General features: G+C 47.7%; 1 protein-coding gene across 1 annotated transcript in view; it reads left to right on the top strand.

Moving 5' to 3' along the window:
* Nucleotides 1-25,561, top strand: part of WNT5B (Wnt family member 5B) — a 74,664-nt gene that overhangs the window by 9,613 nt on the left and 39,490 nt on the right. The gene's annotated exons all lie outside the window — the stretch shown is intronic.

Raw genomic sequence — 25,561 nt, 5'->3', positions numbered from 1 at the left:
TCCAGAGTCCCGTCTGTCTTTTTCTTTCCAAGGTTTGCAAAGCAGATCTTTCTGTGATCTTGTGTGCTGATGAAGAGGCACTGCTTTTGAGGACATCTAGGAGCATCCTCAGACTCCACTCCTCATCTGTGTGCAAAGCAGGTTTCTGTTTGTCCAGTACTCATCTGACACCGGGAACCTTTTCCCCTAAATTAAAACCTGCAACTGCTCTGTAATATTTCATGTTCCTAAAGAAGACTGGGTGCAGGTATTCCAAATTTCTCAAGTTCTATAAGGTATCTCTGGTATGTCCCCAGGGTGGATGTGCCCATTGTGGACTTCCATATGCTTGGAGCAGATCCTCATCTTCAAGCAGCAAAACAAACACGCATGGAAACAGTAAAATAAGAAGACTTGCATAAGAAAACATGAATTGGTCTAAAGTGAAATTTTCAGAAAAAATGCCCCGTATTTTTCCGTAGCGATGTTTCAAAACCTAATGATTTCTGTTTCCAATTGACATTCAGACTTAAATGTCATTCTAAGTTGAAACCTGAAACAGAAGTTTAAATTTCAGGTCAACATCCCAAGATCTCTTGTTTTGGATCAACATTTGATTTTGAATGTTTTGCTTCTATCAATAATATCTTGGGGTTTTTTCTCCCCACGACATTTTCAAATCAAAAGCGTTTGGAATTGTTCATGGCATGAAATAGTATAACATTCTGACCTTTCATCCTTATTTGGGATGCAGACAAATGTTGAAATCCCATTCCTTCTTGGGGAACAGATTCCATTCTCTGACCAGATCCACAAAAGTGTGTTTCCACTGGTTTTGCTGGCCGGCTCCTTCAATACTTTGTGTGTGATGACTTGTATAATTCACTGCAGATTGAACCCACAGCGTGTCCACATGGCCGGTCTGCAGAGGCCGAGGGCAGTTAATCATTTGTGCTCCGTCTTGTGCTTTCAAATTAATATCCAGATTTCTTTCCCAAGATAAATTTTCCTGTCTGACCAGCGCATGGCACAGCTGCCAGACATCATTTCATGCACAGATGAGGACTCTGGTGCTCTCCCAGCCTAGCTGCGAGCTCTTACATGGGATCAGGATGTTTTAAAAAGTTGTGACAGCTTCTTGGTCCTCTATTGTTTGCAATCTCGCAGACTGCCATATATCTTTCTGCCCAGAAGTTACTTTTTCCCCTTCCCACCATTGTGGGGAACTTTCTCCTGCCGGGCTCCGTGCCCTGTGTCTCTGAAGCAGTTTTATGGTGCTCCCCAGAAGCATGCTTTTACATAGCTGCCTCAACACACAGTCCAGGGAAAAGTGGCTGAAGCAAGAAATGTCTTTTTCTGTTTGGCTTTGAGGTGTTATTGCCCCCTCTTTCAAAATGCAGTTGGTTCCATCCTACATCCCTAAGCTGTTTTGTTTGGAGCGAAGAGAGCTCAGCAAATCAAGGGAGGCCACACACATAAACAACTGTGTGTGAAATCAATTAATCTAAACAAGCAGGAGACATATTCTTGAAGGAGAAAAGACCGGTTCTCACAGAAACCTCCCTTGTGTATGGCATTGGCAGGACTGTTACAAACATTACATCACTGGAACAATGATGAGCTAGGTGAGTATTTTAAACTATCTGGCGACTATTGGACAATATTTAGAGCAACGGGGGTGTTTCATTGTGTTTGAAGAGCCTTCCATACTTTTGGGGGAATATTATAGCAACTTATTTTCATAACGTTGAGAGATGCAGCACTGCAAAGCTGAAGTAAATACTAATGGATTACATTTTTGACCTCTTAACTTCAAATATTCGCAGCAAAAATATGATTCCAGGCATTGCACTTACCCAGTCAGGGATAAGAAGCCATGCCTGCCATTCTGGTGCATTCAGGTAGCAGATACCATCAGCAGTACACACACAAGCAACCTACAGGACAGGAATTATTTGCAGGAGCTTTTATAAACAGCTTTTTATCTCAGAGAAAAATCTTGTTGCTTTTCTTTAAAACTCTGATAAGAAAAAAAGAGGCTTCCTTGAGCCACTACAGACTGCAGTTGCAGGGCTGTGAAACAGGACACCGATGTGTAAGGATTTCTAAACCTGGTCAGCTCTTGGATCGTGGTCACGCGTAGCAGCAGTGCTCAACCTTCCCTCAGGATGAGGGTTATTCACGGCTCAGTACATTGTGGTCCTGTGTGATAGGGTGCCCAAGGGTCAGCAGTTATTATCATGTCCCAGCAATTCTCTGCACCTCTTTAAATAATAGTCTCCTCTTAGCTGGCTGAGAGAAGGCCAGGGAAAGGAGTGCTTAAAAGGATGCTCTTTAGAAGAAAGGAGACAAAGATTAGTAAATGTAGGAGACAGCTACTCCTCTACTCAACATCCTGAATTGTCACAGGAGAGGATGAAGCAATGCAACTCTAAGAAATCAAATCTTTTTGCAACCCCAAAGGCTTGCAGTGTTACTTGGTAAAGTCTTTTCACGGCCATGAAGCTTCTCTGACCCTGTTCTATGTCCCATTTGGGGATAAGGAAAATAATAAGAGAAATAATTACTTTGTGTTTTGTGCTGAGGTCTCTCTGATGAATTGCACTTTGCTTAGTCCAACCTTGAACTGAGGGTTCATACTATGGAGTGAAAAGTTCCCAAAGCCTTGAATGAAACCCAGCCATGTTAGGATGGGGTCTTGATAGGATACTCCCGTTCATGCAACCTCCTTCTTAGGTTTTGCCCTGATTTCTTCTTTCACTCTAGTATGTTATCAGTTATTTTCCTCATTTGGGGCAGGGAGGGAAGTCCTTTACAGCTAAGACTTTGGCATGTAATCTTTTTTTGCTTGAAGCCGGGAGATTGTCCAGCACGGAAACCAAGAAGACTTGTTCCTGTGCTGAAGCAGCAAGCGCTTTTGGAGAAGGCAGAGAGCCCTCCCTGTAGCTTTCTGGGTGGAAGGGGATCACTACATACAACCTGCCAGCACCAAAACCCAACAGGTTGTCAGACTCTTCTGAGCAGCCCCTGCCTTTTATTGCCTGGGCTTCCTGGAGCTAAGCTCTCTTTCCAACCTTCCCACAGCCCTGGGGTGACCCCCGGAGGCATCTCTCTGGGGATGTGGTCTGCTGAAACACACCGAGGCATTTGCAAGTTAGCTAGCTGTACACCACTGAATTCACCCCCCTCAGGCACCTTTTTGGATCCCCAAAGTAACCAGAGTGCTTCTTTGGGCACCCAAATGCCACTGTTAAATGTCACTTATTGCCCCCTAGTTTTGCATCCGTGAAAGGGAAGGCCCAGCACGTTTGTATGTCTGTGATGCTCATGTGGTGCTTGCACCATTTTCTCTCGCAGCGAGGCTGAGGAGGAAGGGCTGATACCGTTCTCATCCCCCTACATTCCCATCCAGCGTTCAGATGGAAATGCAAAGAACGTTCAACACCACAAATAAATTAAACCGCTAATTTCTAGGACCTAATTACAGCTCTTGGGTTTGCTGCCTGACCTGAAAATAAAACTCCTCTTGTGAAGTTTGTTTTGGTTTGTTCATTTCTTTTGTTTTAAACGAAACAAGTAAACAAGAGCCACTCTAATTAATAGGAAAGGATGGTCTGCCCAGTTCATCTTCCAGATTCTTCCCTGGGTTCTGCTTTGGCTGGTTGTGCCCCATGTTGTGCTTTGGGAGGGGTGTGACAGGCTAAATATATCTGCGCTGCCTGTGAAATGTAGCATGGGGTGCTGCGTCATTTGGTGGAGCTTACTTGGAAACTAAGGTGGGAAGCCAGCTTTTATTTTCAGCCTTGGGGCAGATGCACTGGTCTCAAGCAGAATTTTAGTCTTAATCAGAAGCTCATCCTTGCAAGACAGACATAAAGCCTGCTCTCTAAGTAAAAAGCCAAGCTAATTGCAGCGACAAAAGAACGTTGGGGCAACCGTATTTCTCTTGTTCAGCAACCAGATCTGTGATGGGAGAGCTTCTTCAGATAGGTCTATTTAAAAAAAGGAAGTAAGAAAAAAAAAAGGTATCTCAAATATCATAGCTTAATGAGCAGGGGAGTTAGTGTAATGGTGTGTGCTCTAAATATATCAGAAAGCACTCCAGCGCTTGCAGCACACTGACAACTGGAGTCCTTGGGCTTTCACTTATGTTGGGGCAGAAACGTATTACCCCCCCAAGGAACATGTGAGGAGTAGGTGCAACTTGGTGACTAAAGAGGAATTTGATTTTGCAGTTCCTAGTCTTGCTTTTTGGCCTGCCTCCCTCTGCAATTTCCACTGGCACGGTGGGAGTGATCTCATGGGAAGGGAAGGTATCCCCACAGTGTGGAGATGCAGAGTGTGGAGGCACACCTGAGCTCGCTGTAGTCTCTGCTGCTTGCAGGGACAGCAGCTGGGCACACAGCGCTGCTTTGGTGGCACAAACCTGCCCCGGACTCTAGAGGCAAAGAGGTGGGTGGGAGCCCTTGCTGTTTCTCCATGAGCTCGCCAGGACCACCCACTTGTGTGTCTAAAGTGCTGCAGTCACAGCTCTGGCTGGCAAAGGCATTTTTCTCTCTTCTTCCTTACGCTACTGTAAGCGAGAGGAACGCCAGTGTCACTACATGGCTGTCCTACTAAAAAAGGAGGTGAAAAAACTCATCAATATGAGATTTTATATTTATCCAGGGGAAAAAATGATGATGTGAAGTAACTTCTGCCATGTACTTCTTGGTGCCTAGCACACTGGGTCCTCTGAATATTACTGGAGCACAAGTCACATGTTGCAGACGAATGCTGGACAGTTTTGCCAGCACGGAGCTCCTGGACTACTAGGGTCCCAGTCTGCACTTAAGAATCCTTTCTTCACTGAAAGAGTTGTTGGGATGTGGAACAGGCTGCCCAGGGAGGTGGTTGAGTCACCATCCCTGGATGTGTTTAAAAGACAGGTAAATGAGGTGCTTGAGATATGGTTTAGTAGAGGGAGGGAACAATTGGACTTGATGATCTTAAAGGTCTTTTCCAACCTAGTAGTTCTGTGAGATGTGTGCTTCATATTGATGCCAATAAAACCCTCCACATCTCTCTCAGAGGATTCAGTTGTGAGGGTAAGGGCTGGGCACAAGGATTTCTGGGGTTAACTCTGGCTCTGTGATTTCTGGTAAGCCCAAGTGCCTCCTCTCCTTCATAGACTTCATCTGGGCACTGATGGCTGGGAGCAGCAGGGAGGGTGGAGGATTACCACTGCCATTTGAACCTGTCCAGGTGTAGTTTATCTTCTCTGTAACAGAGGAAAGTTGAGAGAGCAGATGAGAATTGCTTCTCTTTAGTTTCCCTCATGGACTCTGCAGCTGGCCCTGCCTTTTCAAGTGTTTTGTAGGAAGGCAATAGGTAAGTGAACAAGTTTGGTAGCTTTCTATCTCCTTGGCTTCCCTTGGTGCTTTACATCTGCAAAGTGGTCTGTTCCATCCCTCTCCCCCTCCATCAGAGCCCCCACCTCAGCTCCAAGGAGTCAATATAACTTCTGTACTGGGATTACATGGTTCCAGCGATGGGATGTCTCAGGGAAGGGTTTTTTTCTGGCAGGGGTAGGCAGAATTCACAAAAATCTGCCCCACAGCTGCTTTCTCCAGCTGCTGTGCCACACACTGTGGGGTAGACTTAATGTTCGTGGCTTTTATTCAACTTTTATGTGAAAAGTAAGGGTTGTCTGCACAGCATGCCAGAAAGAGACCGCTGTTAGGTGAGGAGATGCTGGATGGAAGTGTGTGTCTCTCTAGTCCACATCAGGTTATTAACTAAACCATAATAACATGTGATTAGGTACATTACATTAAGCATTGCTCCTGTGTGAAGTGTGTTCCCTTCCTTCTTCCCCCTTAAGCACTTCTCCCTATCTCCGTTATCACTGTGGGTCACCTCCTGGCTGGGCACTTCAGTTGTCTGGTATCAGTGAGCAGGTTGCAACCTGAGTGTCTGATTTTTGAAGAGCATCTGTGGCCTTGAATCCAGCTGTGGAAGGTGAAATTGGGTGAATTGGTCTCTGTGCCTGCACAGAGGGTGTGTTATGTGAGAATGCCATGCTCTGAGGACAGCGCATGGTTTTGACCGGCCAGTAATGCTGCTGATGCTCAAGCTGGAGTTCCTGAGAGCGACTCCAGGAGTGCTGAAAGGATAGGGCTGTGTACATTAATGTCTCCAGTACACATATCCTGGGACTCTGGGGCAGGAAGTTTCCTGTAAAATGCAGTTGATAGTGACATACTGAGTTCCCAAACTGCAGATTCCCAGTTCCATCTGAGATAGTGCCCAAGGATTCGGTGGGCAGGAAAAACGCGCACCTCTCCACCAGCTCTGCTCCCTGTTTGCCAAAGTGACTGTAAAGCAGCAGTCTCCCTTTGGCTCTCCCTTTGGCTTCTGTGTGGGCTTCTCATCTCAGTATCTTTGAGAGAACATCTGGTGAAATCAGGTTTGTAGTTTTGGGGAGCAGCCTAACATTACAGCAGTAGTTCATTTAGCCACTCTAATGTAACCGTGAGCTTCCCCGCCATCGGTGGGCATCGATTGCTGGAGGGTGAGATGTGGGGCAAGGAGGGAGAAACAGGCTTGGGACTGGAAAGAGCAGGGACAGAAATGGAAACCAAGAGTGAGAGAGTACGCCGTAGGTAGCCCAGCTGGGATATGGCACATGGGAGGGAGGGTGCAGGTTTGATCGTCCACCTCCCGGTATCGGCACTGCACTGGTGTGCTATGCTGGTGACCGCAGCGCAAGATCTCATGTAACTGATGGGCAGTGGTGTATTCGGAGGGAGATGGGGAAGGAGGGGAAGTGGTAACACAGAAGATTAACCCTGCTGCTGTGAGCTTGTCTCTGTTGGCATCTATCTCCTGTTCTGTGCATTTTCTCACCCCTGCTTACCTGAGGGCTGTCATCTCCTAAATAAAACCTGCACCTTGCTTGTTTGCTGTGTCGGAAAGCCATGGAGAATGCCCATGGCTACAGAAGACAGAGTGGGGGACAATGTTTTTTTCTTTTTCTGGGTTTTTTTCTTTCCTTTAGTCACTGCAGAACCAATGTTCCAGGAAAAAGAAAAAAATAGGATGTCTTGTGGAAGAAGAAACAGTTTTTCTCATGGGACATGAAACTTTGTGTCTGACCAGTGAAGGCTGCTGGCACTGATGCTAATCCTGCCTAGGCTTTGCTGTGTGGCACATAATGTAAAATCACGTGATAATTCCTTCTGTAATTTCAGTAGAAATGTTTAATTTCCCAAACAAGTGTCCTGTGTTCCTGCACCCTGCTAAACTGCTGCTGTGCACCACTCCAGCAGCCCTACCTTAACAGCTCGGCTGTTTTGCTGGGTGGTTTAGGGCCTTTTGATGGCAGGCGCTATTTAATTATCAGCGGTGTTATGTTCCCGGAGCTTGCTACATGAAAGCAAAATACCGTCAGTCTGTAATTAATCTGAGCTAATGTGCCACTGTTTACGCTCCATCTCCCAAACCAGACAGATGTAAGAAGACACCCAGCCTTCATCTGGGATCCTCCCAGGTTATTTCTGAGCTATCTTTGGAGAACTGCAGTGAGCATATCTACCCACCCCGCAAGTCCCTCAGAAATGAGTACCTTTAACTTCTCTAAGGAATGAGTGGGAGACTTTGTTTCCTAGCAGGGAGCAGGGTTAATGCCTTTTCGTTTGCATTACCGCAGCCAATGCTGGCTGGCGTGGTACCGGAGCACGTAACTCCTCCAGTAGTCGTGAATTCTGCAGTGTGAAAGAGTCCGATGTAATAAGACTTGCTTGCTTCCTCCATTGCTCCCCTTGCTTTGGGGTGCAGAGAAGGATGCTGGCACTGGGGATGTGCTGGATGTCTTTGGTGGAAAGATGAGTGAGTGTCTGGGACTTCAGTCTTAAAAGTAAAATATCATGTGTTCATTTCTGATCTCTGTGCTACAAATATTTAACAGGAGAAGGTGATGAAAATGCTTTGAGCTGTGGAGAGACTGAAAAGATTACACGTCCTTAGAGTGAAGAGTAATAAAAAGCAACATGACAGAAGCATATAAACTTTGAAGTAGAGAGAAGTAAACCAGGCATTCCTGTGTATACTTTTACATAATACAAGGTTTTCAATGAAATAAAACATCTGACATAGGTGAAACTAATTTTTTTTTTCTTACGGCACATAAATATTTGAGGCCAAGAGCGTCATAGAATGTTGAAAGGATTAGGCGTTTATGTGGATAAAAGTCTTGTGCATGGTTTATGAATTTTATTCTAGCCATTTCAGAAGGTATCAGGCCTCCAGCTCCTGGATGGTCTTCTAGCTGCAGCCAGTTAAATGCTCTTCCTAGCCCATAACCCTCTAATGCCTGGCTTTGACACATGTCACAGTGGGCACCAGGCAATGACTCCCCTAAGCTAGAGCCTTGCATTCCCCAACATCTCTGAATTGGATGGTTACTACAGACCCCTCTGGAATCAGAGGTGACCACAACTTTCTAGCCACCCAAAGGCTGGGATCTGTTGCGTGACAATGTTGTTGGTGTCCTCCCAGACTACGGGTTCAAGATGACAATTAGTGATCTGGTCAAGCCACCAGTTCGGTTGTCTCAGTTACCTCTCTCTGCTACTCATCCACCCCAGCGTTGTGGTAGACAGGTGACCTCTGCAGGCCTGAGCTGCAGTAGGAAATGTTACAACATCAGAGACAGTACGGCCCCTGCCCGTATGTGTGGCAGGTGTTGCATCCTGTTTTCAGCATTATGTTTTGTTCAGACTGGGGTGAGTTGTAAGCCGTTTAGTCATGTGGCAAAGGCTTCTGCTGGGTTTAACTTCTTCGTGTTGCGTCTTTGGGGTCTGATTGTTTTCAGCGAGCGCTGACTCACGCAGCTGCAGATACACTGGTGCAGAGTGGTACCCATGCTGGGTGCGTTTTGTGCTGGGGCATCCCAGTGGTCCCTGGGATGGGATTCCTGCTCCTGCACCTCAGTGTTTTGCTGGCTTAGCAGAGGTAGCATGCTGGCACAGCTGGCCTGGAGGGCAGGAAAAAGGTGTAATATCCAGCAGAGGGGGCTCATAAACAGATATCCCTCCTGACTGGGTCCCACACGGACCTCTGCACTCCAGCTCTCTGATGGTCGAGTGCTGGTTCTTTGTGGCTGTGGCTGTGTTAGCTGGGAGAGTGGTACAGGAGGAAAGGGACTGGAGGGTGAGCAGTTGGTGCTGAAGACCTGGCAAACATGCAGCAGCACTGCGGGTGACAAGGGTGTTCTTTTGGACTAGCGCTTTTCTGGTCCTGTGGATGTGGAGGTGTGCAAGGTATCCTCCTTGAACGCAGTCTCCTGTGCAGTTTCACCCAGAGGGAATCCAGTGTATGAGCTGTAAGGCTGCTGCAGGCTGCAGGCTGACAGAGGGGTAGTAGGACTGATGGGAGATTTGCTTCCAAAGGGAATCGGGGTTTGGACTCCAACAGTGGCATGCACATGGCTGTATCAGGGTTTGTAGTGATCAGGTCTGCTGTTGAGTCCATGGCAGTCCTGTCAAACTGATCCTTTTTGCCTTGCAAGGGAGTACAGATACTCTATCCACTCTCCATTCGAGGCAGTTTCCATGCCCCGAGTTTTGAACCAAGTTTACAGCTGAACCGAATTCAACCCCCCAGAGCACATCTCCATCAAGCTTCCAAACTTGATCAGATTCTTTCTTTTTTTTTGTCCAAGCCACAAGGTACGATGTGAAAGTGTAACTTGGTCCCAGTTGCGCTCAGAAGGGTCACAAACCTTTTGGTGAACCTGGGATGAGCTTCTGCCAAATCCCAGAACCAGGTGTATTTTTCATGTGTTTTTAGGACTGTGTGCTTTAAATGTCACGCAGCTTTGAAATTGAGTCCCCAGGGCAAACGTAGCATGTGATGAGAGCTCTGGGATTAGGGGAGAGGAGGAGGAAGAATTTTTCTGTGGATAACTATAGGCAGCTGAATTGCCTGTGGAAAAAAAAATCCTCTAAAGGTGCTGAGCATTAGCAGTATTTACTGTAGAGCAGGCATCACTGAACTCCTCTGTGTCAAAGGGGGAAAACCTGTCTGGTTCGTAATCCAAGGCACTCTTGGATTGAAGAGAGATCGTAGGTTGTGATTGTATCAAATGCAAAACGCTTAATTGCTGTCTCCACAAATCTCTCCTATTTTCCCTAATGCCTTTTCTGCTGAAAAAATCCCAGAATGTCTAATCAGCATACCTAATTAATAGCACTGACTCACATAACGCAGCTTTATAGTGCTCTCTTGCATGGGGTTTTCCACCGATAGTTCTCAGTGCATTTTGCAGAAGCAATTCTTCTTCTGAACCCCTTTTTGCATGTGGGGTAAGCAAGGGAGAGGGGAAGGTAGGAGAGACACACTTAGGTTATGTGGCCAGACAAAGGTGGGGTCAGCAATAAAATTCCAGATTCTTCAGTTTTGGGCTCTGCTGGAACTGCTCCTCCAACCACCGAAGTGTGTTTGGGGCTGGATGAGACACAGCAGCTATTGAAACAATTCGGGGCAGAAAGTGGCGGAAGGCAGAAATGTAATTACGCACATAGGGAGTGGTCACGTAGCCAAATGCCAATGTTTGTGTAAAGCAACGTGTTGTCTTTAATGACCACAAGTGTAGTCAGTCACCCATTTATTTCCTGTGAAAGACAACGCGCGGGGTAGGTCAGCGCCCTCCAGCATGATGCTGAAACACTGGGTCAGTGTTGACTCAGAGGAAGGAGCTCCACTGCCTGAGTCACTCGCATCCTGAGGGGACCCTGGTTTCCCCGGGAGTACTGGTGAGACCCAGCGCTGCCACCCTGCCGCCACCAGATGAAATCATGACCTGAAGTGGTCTGGCTTCAGTTAAATACAAAGAGATGCTGAAAGAAAACCCTACAGCTCGCTAGAAGGGTGTTGGTTGGGGTTTTCTGAGTTAGGTTTGGGTTTTTTTAATGATTTTTGTCTTGAATTGCAGATCTTCCTCCCCCTTAAAAAAAAAAAAAAAAAAAAAAAAAGAAAAAAGCCTTCTTTAACTAACTTGGTAATAATAGTATGGTTTTAAAAGTACTTGTTTAGCCAATGCTGACTATATGCTTACACAGCTACCTCTGGCCTGGGAAAGATGGAAACCACAATGGCTAAGTATAGAGGCCTCTAAAATATCTTCGTATATACAGTGCCTGAATACACAAACAGAACTGGTCTCTCTTCTGTCTACAGGAGCAATATTTTCCATAGGATTTATATTGACAGAGGTTTTCCCCTGGAGTTATACATATTTATTAAAATAAAAACCCTCCAGGGCTGCATCCATGTGCTGAACCTCATTCCACGACCACCTTCAACCAGATAGAAGAAACATAATCTCTTCCTGAAGAAAAGCAAGCACTTTTTCATTCTGAGGTGTAGCAGGCTCTTGACTAGGGATTATTTCGGGAAGAGTTCTTTGCTGTTTTGTTTGTTGGGGTTTTTTTCTTTGTCTTTACAAAGAAGGGAAAACTCTTGCCAGGATTTCAGCCTTAGCTCTTGAGGACAGCTAGTGCACGGAGGAGAGATGTTCCCACTCTTGAAGCAAGGTAGGATCCATGGAATAAGCGACCAGAGCCGTACTAGATGCTGGGCATACTGAGATGTGTTTCCCTCTGTAAAGAAAGCGTGCCTGAACACAGCATGAGCCTTGTGCTTGGAATAAACTCTGCTTTGCACTTAGTGCTTTGTAGCCTGTTTTCTGGAGCGCAAGCCTCTCTGTCTTTTGGAGCCTGGCTGCCCTGCGTGCCTCCCTTTTAAGTCTTTGACTTCAGCTGCCGCAGTTGCTTTTGGGCAGTTGTGGGCAAAGCAGTTTTCTGTTCCTCCTCTGTGAGCGTGATACCTCAAATATGTTCCTACCGATTCCCAGCTGTGGGCTGGTTTTGTACTGACACAACATATTCTTGGGTAAATGACAGATTTCTCTGAGCTGGAGCTGGCGCGACTGGCTGCGCACGTAGCTGTAGGCCGTGCGCGACATTGTTCTGGTGGGAGCTGGGAGGCGGTAGGAGTGGCACTGCTGAGCACCTGCCCAAACTACGTGCTCCGGGGAGCAACACCTGGTTTATGAGACACGCACAGATGTTGCAGAGGTGGTCCTCGGGCGCTTTGGGATTTTTTCCTATCGTTTCTACTGTGGTTATCTATCCTGGTTCTGGATCGCTTGCTGGCACACCAGCAACCCTGGAAACCTCCCAGCTTTCATAATAATAAGAACTTATCCTTCCTTTTTGGATAAAGCAGCTTCTTTAAATGCTTGTAACAATATGTAGCTGAATATAGAGACAGTTCTTTCAACACCAAGGCCCCATCTGACACAATATGTCTGCAGTTGCTGCACTCAAGCTGCATGTTGAAACCCTTCTTTCTATAAGGACCATTCTTCAGGGAAAGGGTGTAGAAGAGGGCAAAAATTAACATGTGCTAGGACCTCCTCTGGTGGTGTTCAAAGGGTCTGGCAACTTCCTTGTACTGTGCCCTTGCTACAGGAACATCGATGATTTTGTTCAAGACTTCTCTGGTGACTTCCATGCAGAGGTCTCAAGTGTTTTTTGGAACTTCCAAAAATAAGTTTTTCTATTCCCAAAGGTCAGTACCACTCTCAGTTTAAGCAGGAAGCAGGTGAGAGAGAGAGGTGGCAGGACTTGCCTGCAGTTGTGAGGTAAGCCTGAAAGAGAACCCCCTCTGTTGATTTCCCTGAGAGGTTACAAGTCACCAGGAGCTCCCACAGCACTCTGGGATGTCCATATGCCTAGACCTCTAAAAATTTAAACCACAAGGCTCACTTGCCCTGCTCTGCTGCTGCCTGCTGCATTGCATAGCTACGCACAAGGGCAATAGACTGTTGAAGATAGAGCTTTAACTTCCTGGACAAGCGATGTTATTTCTGTATGGTACTGTAGCCTGGCACTTCTGTTCAGTGATGAGCTTGAAATTTTATCTTGGAAAATAGTGGTGATAATGCAAGCGAGAAACAAGTACCTACCTGTGCTTCATACACCTTCTCCAAGTACAGTGGCAGTCAACATGTAGTGGTAACAGAATTGACAAGAGCTCATGAAGGGCAAATTTCTGTACTACTCATGCTTGGACAGTTTTGATGATGTCTACATCTCTCTGAAAGGAGTCTACTCTCCTGGAAAGAGTCCAGAGAAGGGCTACGAAGATGATTAAGGGCCTGGAGTATCTCCCCTACGAGGAAAGGCTGAGTGAACTGGGGCTGTTCAATCTAGAGAAAAGAAGACTGAGAGGGGATCTGATTAATGTTTATAAATATCTGAAGTGTGGGACACAGAGGAAAACAGCCAGACTCTTTTCAATGGTCTGTGGAGACAGGACAAGGGACAATGGCTTCAAGTTGGAGCACAGGAAGTTCTGCACCAGTGTGCAGAAGAACTTTTTCACAGTGAGGGTGACAGAGCCCTGGGACAGGCTGCCCAGGGAGGTGGTGGAGTCTCCTTCTCTGGAGATATTCCAGACCCATCTGGATGTCTGCCTGTGCAACCTGTCCTAGGGAACCTGCTTTGGCAGAGGGGTTGGACCCGATGATCTCTTGAGGTCCCTTCCAACCCCTACGATTCTGTGATTCTGTGCTCTCAGACAGGAGCTGTTCCAGTTGTCTGTCAGTTCCCTCTTTTCACTTGTGTTGTAAAGCTATGCTAGAAAAACAAGACCCTTCTAGTTTGTGCAGCTGTGTGTGAAACACTGGTTGTCTTTAGTCTTACTGAACTGAGCAGATCCCTCGTGTCTCCATCAGTGGCCTCTGGGCAGGGGACAGAAATACAGTTGCTGTTAGATCAAGGGGTGGGAGAGAATACCCATGAGGATGCTAAAGGAATGGGGCTGGTGGGTGTCTGTAAAATAAAGTGGTGGGAGTGCTGGGACAGAAGGTAGATAGTGAGTTATCTGTGTGTCTCAGGAAGCTTTAACATTTTACAAGTGGCAAGTTGTAGCTTTATAATATCTTTATGGTATATATTATAATAATGTTGTAAAATATAAAATATTTATAACATCCTGGTAAGCAAATGGCTTCGTGTTGGGATTCTGGATTTAAGTCTTGCAGGCCACCAATGCTTGGGAGGTTCATAATAGTTTTCAGACGTGTTTATTGTGCATCTAGAAATTCACCTGTATAATGCTAATAGGGATCCTTGCAAGGCAAACCCTGCACAGAGGGGAAGATGTTGCATTTGAGGTGCATCTGCAGGGGGCTGAGTGTGAGGACTATGGGAGTAGTTGTTGTCCAGGCTGGCAGAAGTTGCCCTAAACAGAAGAGTCGTCAACTCTTTCCTGTTGCCAGTTGTGAAGAACATTAAAAACAAAGCTTAACCTGCAAAGGAAAAAAATTAAATAGAATATATAAGGTAGATATGGAGAAAAAATTATTAGGGGTAAACTGTAAGTGGTTGGATGGGGGGGCTTCAGGGTATGTCTTTAGGGAGAGTTTTAGGTAGGGGTAAGATAAACCCATGTCAAGGGCAGTCCAAGAATACTTGATCCTGTTTCTGTGCAGAGTTTGGATGGTGATCTCTGGAAGTCCCCAGCATTTCAGTGATACTGTAAGCGGGGCTCTTCAAGGTTATCCATGGACAGCAGGCTGTGTATAAATAGAAAGACTGGGGACTGGGAGAGCAAGGCTCTCCTGCGCTGTTATGCAGGGCTCTCAATTTATTTGGGTGAGAAGGTAGAGCTGGAGCTGACTCTTCAGCTGACCTTACATTTCTAGTGCCACTGGTGAATCACACAGATTGCATCCTATGCTACTAGTAACTGGTGATTCAGGGTCCCTTATCTTTGGATAGTGAAGCTATCTCAAGCTATCTTGGAGAAAACAGACTCGTCCATCTTAGAGAAGCTAGACATGTAGAGAGTATCTTAAAGCACATCAGCCTTAATGAGCGATTATGAGCAGGCTAAGCCATTTATCTTCCTATCTTACTGTCTTAAAACTGAAAAACAGTGTCTGTGTCTCATGGAGAAAATGAGGCAGACAAGGACAAAAGACCTGACCAAAAAAAAAAAACAAAAAAAAAAACAACGCAACAAAAACACACCCCACCACCAACAAATTACATTTAGTCACTATTCAAAATTGCAAAATCAAAATCCCCAGTTTAGGCAACACTTAGTTCCTGCAGGCATCTAAACTCCACAAGTGTCCCATTTGTGTTTTTCTCTGTTTGTTTGTCGGGGGGGAGGGAGGGGGGTGTTGGGGATTTTTATTTATTTTAACACATTTGGGTTCTGAGCATTGTACTTATGTGCCTGCCCAAAACTTCCTGAGTCTGGTCACAATCCAGAAAGAAAGAAGTATTCCAGCCCTTCATCATCCCTGGGCATTTTTGGAGCACACCTAGCATAGATGGGCATGATAAGATCAAAAACCCAGTGGCAGCTGCCACTTTTTCTTTTGAAACATCTTCTGTAGCAGCCGAATGGTTGGAAGGCTTAGAGATCAAAACCTCCTTCTGCATTTTATCCAACAGCTACTTTATGCAACGTGCCAAGAAGTTTCGGAAACGGACGGGCCCCAGAGCAAACGCTCGTGGTCTGTATCCATCACTTCCTTCGTCTACTCTGTCTATTGCACCAAATCTGGAATAAATTGCACTACGGTGTGGATGACTGTATGGGGGTGGTGAAGAGTGGCCCTTGCCTGAGGACCGATGGTTAGTGCCTTCTCCAGGAGGGACAGGTTTGAAGGGCTACAAAGGGAGGGAGGAATTAAGGCAGGCCTCCTGCTTCCTTAGGCTGCTGTTTAACGCAGAGCACGCTGCTGCTTCCTGCAGGTATGGCTTGCCTGCCTGCATACAAGCAGGAGCATGGCAATTGGATAGTAGAGGAGAAGCACCTAATTTTGGGTTGTGTGTGAGCATAGGCAGTTCCTAGTAGCTCTGAGCAAGGTAGGGAGCTCCTCAGGCCCCAGAGCTAGCGGCATTTCTCTACTGGCTGGTCCGTGCTAAGTGTGCTGACAGTAAGTGGCTCCCTGCCCAGCAAGAAGTTGTTTTGGAGCCTCAGAGGTGTCTGACTCTTCTCAGAGGCTGCAAAAGTGCCGAGGACCCTAACCCTGGGATCCACCCTTGGAGCGAGGCCATTAAAAGCCGGGTGTTGCAGTGCGTTTGTCTTCAGCGCCAAGTCTTCTCTGGAGCTTGCCGCAAATAACGTGTGCGAGACCTCCTGTGTGATGGCTTTGCAGAGCCAAAGCCCGGCCTGTGCTGTGGGCCACATCCCTGCCTCCTTCTTGGTTTTCTCAGTCTGGCGAGGCTCACGGGTCTCGAATCCGTTGCTTCTTCTCAGGCTGTAATTAAAAAAACACCCAAACTTCTAGTGTTGCTTCTGTTGAAAAGCGTTTCTGTTTCCTTGCGTGGTGCTGGAGTGGGACTCCTCTAACCCGGAGGCTGGGATCCATCCCCTAGGACAGAGAGGAGGCGTGCCGCCCAGATGAGTCCTGGTTTTGCTGGATCCAGCTGCGGTGGTTTAGGTTTCTGGCTGAGTCTGTCTGAAAGCGGCACAGAGCAAAACACAAAGAGAGGGAGGGTCGTAAGTACTCCCATTCTCTCCCGATAATCCCTTAAAAAATAATTGCAGGCCTAAACCTCTGGCCTCCAGCAAATTTTCCACTCGATTAGAGGCTTTTGTGAAGCTGGGGAAAGGGACACGCAGACTTGCACATTGTGCCGCTGCCCGAAACTTCCAGCTGGGATTTTTTCCATCAAAAGGGGATTTTAGTAAAACCATTATAAGGGGCTTAGTCACAGAAAAGCAGTTGAGCTGAGACAGGGGTAGATTAGCTTTAACATGCTTGTTTTTGGCACTAGGGACAGGGTGGAAGTTACACCCAGCCGCTCACATGCAGCCTGCCTCCCGACTGACTCTTTGGCAGGTGTGTGCAGAAGATGATGTGTCCCCCTCCCTCTGTGTCCCCAGGGCATGCTGTGTCTGAAACCGGTGGAGGGGAAGAGAAGGGAGCAGGCAGCCTAGGCGTGAGACTTCACGCCGTGTGGTCTGGGAACCAAACATTGCTGCTGCTGGATTTGGTCTGTGGTATGGTATGGACAAGCTTTTGCTAATGGACAGGTGCCTCTTGGGATGGAAAACTGTGAGGAGCAATAGCATTTGCAGCCTTAAGGACCGTGTCCTTCCCGGGCCTTTTATCTGTGTGGGTGGTCCCCAAATGTCACTGTGGGGAGAGTCCTGGTGAAGATGCAGATAGAGCAGCTGCGGGAGCTGCAATCTGAGCCGTACCTGGTGATGGGACCTCCACCATCAGGGCTGTCAAGGCAGCGCTTTCCATCAGCTCCACGTTTGTTTGTTTGTTTGTTTGGTGAGACTCTCCGTGGTGTCAAATAAAAGCCGCAATGGCTGAAGAGTCTGAACAGATAGGGATGGCTTGATGGAGCGGTTCCTGCTGCTGGGAGCTCTCCCGCAACCCACACTTGTACGACAGCACTACGGGGCTCTGGGTGGTAAAACCTGGCATGGGAAGAGCAGAATAACGTTCTCTGTCCTGACCCTCCCTCTCTAAGGATTACCTTATGCTGGAAAATTCATTTCAGTTTTTGTTGCTCCAAGTGGCAGAAGCCCGCAGGACCAGAGATGGGAGAGGTGAATGCCAAGTGCTCTTTGGCCGTTCACGTGTTTGGGACGTATCCTTAAGTCAAATTGCTTCCACCTCTCTTTGCCTGTTAGCAACGGTATTTCCCTTTCTGACATCTGTGCATGTAATGATCCCTGTAGAAGCTAATTATTAATTCTAGTAAATCATCAGGCATAGCTGCTTCTGAAAAAGACACCATTGCTGTATTGGTAGAAGCAGTGCGAGAAGCAGATAAAAAACCCAAACCCTCAAGGTTAGGTGTTAAAAAGGACGTGCGCTTACAGGGCCAGGTACCTTAATCACTCCAGGGGTGTCCCACTGAGTAACTGTGCCAACAACACAGCAAATCCCTGCACAACGAAACTGAACTAAAATAATCCTTATGTTTAAGTTCGACCCAGCTCTATTGCTGTTCTCGTGCTTGCAGGCTTTAAAAAGAAAAAATAATCGTAAAACAGAAGAACATTTTCTTAGCATGGAGCTGCAGTCACCAAGAGGCACAGGCATCAGGCAGAAGTGCCAAATGTGTGCCTGCTGTTTCCTAGAAGACAGCCGGTTTGGGCCCGGGCACCTGGGTGTCATGCAGAGATGCGGTGTGATGGCCGGTGGCCCGGCTGTGGCTTTCCGTTGTGATTTACGGTGCAGACCCTCAGGACCCTTCACTGCCATCAAGTACCGATGGTGATGACGAGTAGCAGCAGAGTTCAGCTCCCACTTCAGCCAACCCGCGCTGGTTCGTTCCTGTGCGCCTGTGGGCCAGGGCTGCTGAACAGCCCCTCTTGCCCATTCAAGTTCTCACCCCTCTCGCTTGGTCCCCCGGGTGACCCCCAAGCATCACTCGTTCTTCTCATGGGGCAGCAACCCCCTGATAACTAATTAATCGTAATTAATTCGGCCTGGGAGGAGTCAACCCGCCGCTATCCCCCCCACACCCGCCTCCCTCGGGGAGCCGGGGCTCCCGGGGTGCGAGGGGAGGTGGGCGGCGGCGGGCGGGCCCGGCGGCGGGCGGCGGCACTCGGCGGGCAATGCTGCCGCCTGGCGGAACGGCGCCGCGCTTGCACGGCGGGACCGGCACGGCACGGCACGGCGGCGGGAGCCGGCGGGTAACCGGGGCTCTCCGAGCTGGGAAGCGAAACCTGGGGCCGCGGCGGCTGTGCGGGTCCGGGTCGGGGATGGGGATGCAGGTACGTGTAAGGATGCAGATGAGGGGATAGGGGATGCGGGTCAGGATGCTTCACCCAGCCCGTGCCAACACAGAAAACCCGACAGCATCACACACTGTGTGTCCCCTGCTCTGTATTGCTGTGTTGTCCCGGTCTGGTTTTACTGGGTGCCTGACAGAGAGCGGCCGAAGGGATCTCATTGTCCCTGTCACCTCTGGACAACCCACGCGGGGACTGGTGGTGCTTTGGCCAAGTGGCTGGAGATTTGCCAGTGCCGGGAGGCAGGCGTTGCGTCCCAGGCAGCTTCGTGAGGCTGGAGGAGCAAAAGAAACCAGCTCCCCTGTGACACAGGCAGTCTTAAGAAACTTGTCCCCGGTGTGGGGCTGCAGGAGTTCATCGTGCTGGAGGACACACACAGTTCATGCTGAAGCTGGGGTGCCAAGCACACAGCTGTGGCTGTCATGGAAGGAGGTAACGGCAGGGTTTTATCGCTGCCAGGTGCTCGACGAACAAGCAGAGAGGCTGTTGGCTGCAGAGCCGCAGTCAGCATGTCTGTGTGGTGCTGACCTGCTGCCCCCCTGGGTTGCTGAGGAGTTGTAAAGCCAGGGTGTTTGAAGAGATAAATAAGGAGAGGGACAAAGAAAATGAACCCCAGATAAAATTATCGGGGGTTTTGGTTGTTGGTTTTGGGTTTTTTTAAAGCTGGAAAGGAAAATTGCTTCATCTTGAAATCACGAAATTGTGCCCAGAGACATGAAACTCGAAGGAAAATAACTAGGAGGAGTTGCCTGTTTCTAGTTCTGAGTTAGTTTCTGTAGCAGGAGTTTGGTTTGTGTCTCAGTAACCCTCTCATGTGGAAATACTTGCTTAGGGCATGTGTCCAGGCTCTGGTATTAAACTTTTGACACCCTCTCCAAATCACGCCCCAGATTTTAGGAAATCTTTTAGGAAAATCCCATTTCCGTTCGTCATTCTGCTGTAAGGACAGATACAATTCAGATTTTTCAAAATCTCCATGGTCCTATTTCACATTGGGCTGCCGTGAGGCTAATGTACTTGGTAGATTTAATTAAAGCAGGGGGAGAAGCGCTAGCATCCCTGCCAAACAAGGCCGGCGTCTGAGTTCTGGCACAGGAGCCCGACGAGCCCTCTCCAGCTCTTTTCTTCCATGCAGCTTGGGGCAGGGGAATTGAGCGGGATGGCCTCGCTGGCTGGCCGTGGCGGGGAGTGTCATGCAGCCCAGCCAGCAGCTCTGGCGTGGGGCCTCACCGATATCCTGAGGGGTCCCTCTCATCCAGCCCACACCACCCAGTTTATCGATGACTATTTCTTTTTCCCTCTGGAGAAGTTACTGTTAAAGAGCTACTGACTAAAAGAGCGGGATTTAAGGTAGAGCAGGGAAAGAGAGAATACAGGAAAAGGTGCTGATTTACAGCTTTGGTTCCAGAAACTTTGTGTATCCTGCCCACCCCGCTCTTGTTTTAACTCTTCCCTGACCGCTGAAGGGCAGGTTCAGTAAGAAGCTCTGTACTATCTGGCACAGAGATCACCTCTTGTCCTAGCAACAGGCCCCAGGCGCTTTGTGTGACAGCTGCCTCACGACCCCGTTATTTATTAACGGGGAAACAAAGGACCCCAGAATCACCACGACAAACTGATTCAGTTGAACCCGCAGCGTGGGGCGGGAAGGTATAAGACGTATAAATCTGTCACACACTGACCTCCCATATGCTGGTCCAAGGGCAGTAGGACCCAGGTGGAGCCTCCTTTTCCTCCCCATCTCCCAGGGAGAGGAGCCAGCCACAGGCTGTGGCCAGGGGAGCAGCTGCTGCAGCAGACTGGAGACCCCCCCACACACATGCAAGGCTTCCCCACAGCTTGTGAGCTGGTGTCCCCAGCAGCTGCCCCTCGGTCCCCAGCCACCTCCTCTCCTACTGGCCAGTCCCTTCATCCTCCCCCTTTGCGTCACTCCTGCTCTTCTTTTCTGCCGACACCTCTCAAGCGTGGCCCCTCTGCTCCCCAGAGTCACCAGTCCGTAAAGCAGATACCCAGTCGGTCCATGCTCCGACTGCCGTGCCTTGGCTTGTGTGGCCATGGGCAAGGGACCCTTCTACCCCAGCTGGGTGGGCTGGGGGAGCTTTGCTCAGTACAGTGGTGAAGGCTGGCACCAAAGGCATTGCTGGGGCACCGTGGGTTCACTGACACAGACAGGACACTTCCAGCTCACTTCCAAATAGCATTAGGTGGGGTTGTTTTGGTTTTTTACCCTGTTTGCCAACTGAGTCATGATGAAAAATTCAAGAGTGGCTGGAGAGTGAAAATTGAGTTTCCTTGTTACCCTGAGTTGTCTTGTGGTAATTGGTCTATGGTTGTTGGTAATGGATTATTTAAGAAACCCTTCTCTTCGCTAGTAAACACATGCTTTCCCTGAGCCCTGGCCTTGCTGGTCAGTAAGGACCGCCTCAGTGCCCGAGGAGGTGCTGTCACGCTGGGCCATGGGAGGACAGCATGAGGAGCACTTGCTCCATCTATGGGAACAGCCCAGGTTTCCTGAACTGCTGCGCTTCAGGGAAGCTTTGGTTTCGGCAGCTTCCTTAGGCTTGGGTTCCCCTTAAATAGCATTGTGGGCCGTGTGGGCAAGGTTTGGGCTTGTTTGGTTGGGTTTTGGTTGTTTTTTTAAAGTGGGAAGAGGAAGTTTGGAGCTTGGTTGGGTTTTTTTAGGAAAAAAAAATCCTGTCCCAGTTCTGATTACAGAACTTGTGAGCACGTTAAATTTAGACATAGATGCCCCACATGAACATGGGGCTTGATAAGAAGAGATGCTATTTTCGCTCAAATGCAACAGAAATAAATTTAGGAGAGAAGTTTCATTCCCAATCCCTGGCAGAAACTGCTGCCTACCCCAGGAGCATTTACATTTACAGCGGTAATGGGAACCTGATCTGGAATTCCAGTTGTTTATAACATTCATACATCCATCCATCCTCTTTTTGGGTCAAGATGTTACTGTAAACTTTTTTTTTCCCCCTTAACACAGGGAAGACAGACCCCACACCTCCCTCTAAGGAAAGGAAGATGGATATAGTGTCAGGCTCAATTAGATCCGATTGTGGTGGCCTTCCCTAAAGCAAACAATGCAGCTTTTGTGATGGACTCTGAGCAGAAATCTTGGAAGTCTTGGAAAGAAGGGAGGGGGAAAAAACCAACACACACCCCAAAGTCCAAACCTTGAGATGGCCTCCTTAGGAGGCAGAGGAGACGGTGTTTCTTAGAGGGTCAGAGTTGGGCACTGTTCTCCCCTTGCCGTAACAGGGTGAGGTGGTTAGAGCTGGCAAGAAAGAAGTATGCCCACTCCAGCCTCGATCAAAAAAATACCTGTGGAGGCAGAAGCTCAGTGCTGGGGGCAGGCTGGCTCTGCACGCACGGGGTAGGGCATCTGATCCACCTGGAGCGGCACCCCAGCAAGAACCACTGGAGAGGGGTAGTGCGGGTGGGGGGAACAAAGTGGCCTGCTCAGCGCTGGAAGTGCTTAAAATGCAAATGTACAGGAACTTCAGACCATCCCCCTCCCTCCTCCCCGGCATGGAGGAAAGCAGCTTAAATACAGCCAGGCCTGGAGAGGAATGTTAAAAAGAGGGAAAGAATCGCCCTCCTCCTTTCCATAGGGACCCGGGCCCGGCCAGATTGAGTATGCATGACTGAGCAAGCAAGCAAGGACAGCTCCTCTTTTAACTTTGCTGAACAATGGCTCCGGCTTCTTCCACCATTTCGCATTCCCCCTCCTTCGAGGCAGGAAGGGGGCAGCGGGGCAAGCCAGCCCTGCCGCCGGCTTGGGGGGGGGAGACGGGCTTTGTCGCTGCCCTATCAACACCGCTTAAGCTCCATCTCCAACAATAAAAAACCCACATCATGGAAGGCTAAAAAGGGACCCGTCGGGTTAAAAGTCATACATTGAGGAGAAAGATTATGGTCTGGGACAAAGGACACCTTAGATTAGTCCAGCTTTTTTTTTTTTTTTTAATGTTCCCACTTTACTTCCTCTTTAATCTTTGCCTGGGCAGTGGAAACCAACCCAGACACTTCTGATTTCCCAGGTCCGCGTGTGCCGGCGAAGGCACGGGTTTTTGGTGGTCATCACTGCTGGGAAATGTTTTTATTCAGTGGGTTTCCCACGCAGCGTGGGCCTTGGTTTGAGGAAATCACAAATATCTCTCTGCCATCTACCTGGTCCTTTAAAAAAAAATCTAAGAAATGTTGCCCTTCCATCCCTCCTCCCAGATGTTCTCTTCTGCCACCGAATAACCTGCTTGCTGATGAGCTTCAGCACTAGCACTAGGGTTTATCTGACCTCACACCGAGCCGACACCTCACGCTGATGGGCAGCTGAACTCAAGTCTCTCCCCATGGGTGTGCTGCAAGCACCCTGGCAGACAAGGCTGGTCCTACCAAGCCCCTTCCTTACAAACTCTTCACCATGATCTTACTCAACATCCTGCGCAGGAGGCACCAGGCTCTTCCTTCCTTCTCCTCTATCACTTGCTGGAACAAGAGCGAGCGAGCAGCCCCAAACCCCCAGCATGACCCACATGGCACCCTTGCCAAACCCATCAGATAGATAGATAGATAGATAGATATACAGATATTCTCTTTAAAAAGCACAGACAACACAGATAAGGCTTTTTTTTCAAAAACATACTTCATATTTCCTCTTTTATTATATAAATATGTTTAACCTTTTACTGTAAGAATATAAAATGTTTTAAGAGGATCTTTGTTTTTTTTTTTTTATACAAATTCACAAACAGTACAATTAATCCATAGGGGTCTCTGGGTTTGCGTTAACTCCATGGTCTGGCCTGTTACTGTGGAGGATTTGAGATTTTGAACAGATGAGCAAAAAAAAAAAATAAAAAAAAGGCCAAGATATTTTTCTTTAAAAAAAACCAAAAACCAGCAACAAAAGCAAACAAACTCTTCAAAATAATAATTAAAAAAAAAAATCTAAAGACCCAGCTCCATTTTATTGACAGAACAGAGATAAGACAGATGAACTTCAGTCTCCTCCCCTTCACATTGCAGCCTCGGGGCCTGCAGGCCAGCTCTGCTCCTCTCCACCTACAAACAGGAAACCTGCTAGTGACCTTTTGTAGGTGATTTGGGAGGGGAGGGGAAAACATTTGCATATATCTATATATATTTTTTTTAATTTTCTTTTTTTTAAAAACGAACTTGCATTTTACACTATTTCTGTTAACAGTAGCCCAATCCTCAGCGTGGATTCTCACGTGTTACACGTTTGTGCTAGAAGAGTAAAAATGCAGAAGCACAGTTCGGGTCCCCAGTCCCCAGTGAAGAGGGAGGGAGAGGCACAACCAGAATGTGAAGGTGGGATACAACAGGGCAAGCTTAAAGACCAAAACAAAAATATTTTAAAAATAATTAAAAAAAAAAAAGGTGGGGGGAGGGGGCAGGGAGAAAAAGAACAAACCCAAGGGGCATTATTCCAGTCTAGGCACAAAAATGTTTCAGTCTCAAAATCTCTTTCTTGTAAGAATTCCAGGGCTTTTGAGGAGGGGGGAGGGGAAAAAAAAAGGTAACAAATTAAAACGAGGTAGCCAGACATCATATATATATTTATATATATAGAATATATTCAGCAGAAAAAAAAATGTACTTAAAAATCCACAAGAACAGCAACTTCAAATGTCTTTAAAAATAAAACCATGTAAGAAAATGAATACTGTGAAGAGGAGAACGAGTGAGGAAAACTGGGATCAGTTACAGGACTTAAGCAAGGGAAAGATGGGAGAGTAAGAGGCTGTTTTTGTAGCAGTAATTTTTTTTTTTTATGCATTTCAAAATAAAAACAGGTCACAGTATCTCAAATGAAGCAGAAATGAAGCTGGAGATTCTTCCTCCCCTGGCTAGAGGGGAGCTAGCCACCCCTTCTACCTGCTCACCCCTGACCGAAAGAGGAATGGATATGTAGCTGGATATGTCTGTCCCTGTTGCCAGGATGAGGAGGGAGGGGAGAAAAAGAGAATGATAAAAGGGAAGACAAGTCTCGGTAACTCTGTGTCCCCCAGTGCACAGGCAGGCTTAAGAGAGCAGGGTCTGTGTCCAGTCCCCACAGACAGGAGGAGAAAACGTTATCTTCACCTCCAGTACAGAGATGGGGAGAGAGAATGGAGTGCCTAGGCTTTTCCATTAACCATAGTGCAGGATGACATGGAAATGTACTGACAGGAGAGGCTGTAGCTATCCCTAGTCTCAGTGCAGTGGAGAACTAGAATAGTGGGAGGTTGTATCCACCCACACCAGAGAATAACATGGAACTGGAGATTGAAAACAGATTTTAAAAAATGATCAATGTACCTAGGGAGCAGTACTTCTGTTACAATTCCCAGCTGACAGGGGAGGGGCAAACGCAGAGGTGGAATGGTTATTTTACCAAAAGCTGTGTCTGTGCCCAGCACAGGATGACTGGGTGGCTGGGTACATGTAAGTGTAGCTAGGAAGCCTTTTCTGCTGTTATTGTTTGTTCCCATCTTCATGCCCACTCTCCCTTATATAAACAAACAAAAAAAATCTATTCTGAGTACATGGCAGAACGAGGGTCTGTCTTTATCCATCCTTAGTGCACGAGGGGATGGAATCAGGGAGTGGGGATCAAGAGGGGTATCTCTAGCCCCAGTGCATAAGAGTGTGGGCTTCTACCTCTTCTGCAGGGAAGGATGGGGGGGACGGGGGGATGGGCAGGGAGCTCTGTCTCCTCAGCATGGAGCTGGAGGCA

Source organism: Gallinula chloropus (assembly GCF_964237585.1).
Source record: "Gallinula chloropus genome assembly, chromosome: 1".
In the NCBI taxonomy this organism is placed as follows: domain Eukaryota; kingdom Metazoa; phylum Chordata; class Aves; order Gruiformes; family Rallidae; genus Gallinula; species Gallinula chloropus.
This window is presented reverse-complemented; position numbering and strand designations above follow the sequence as displayed.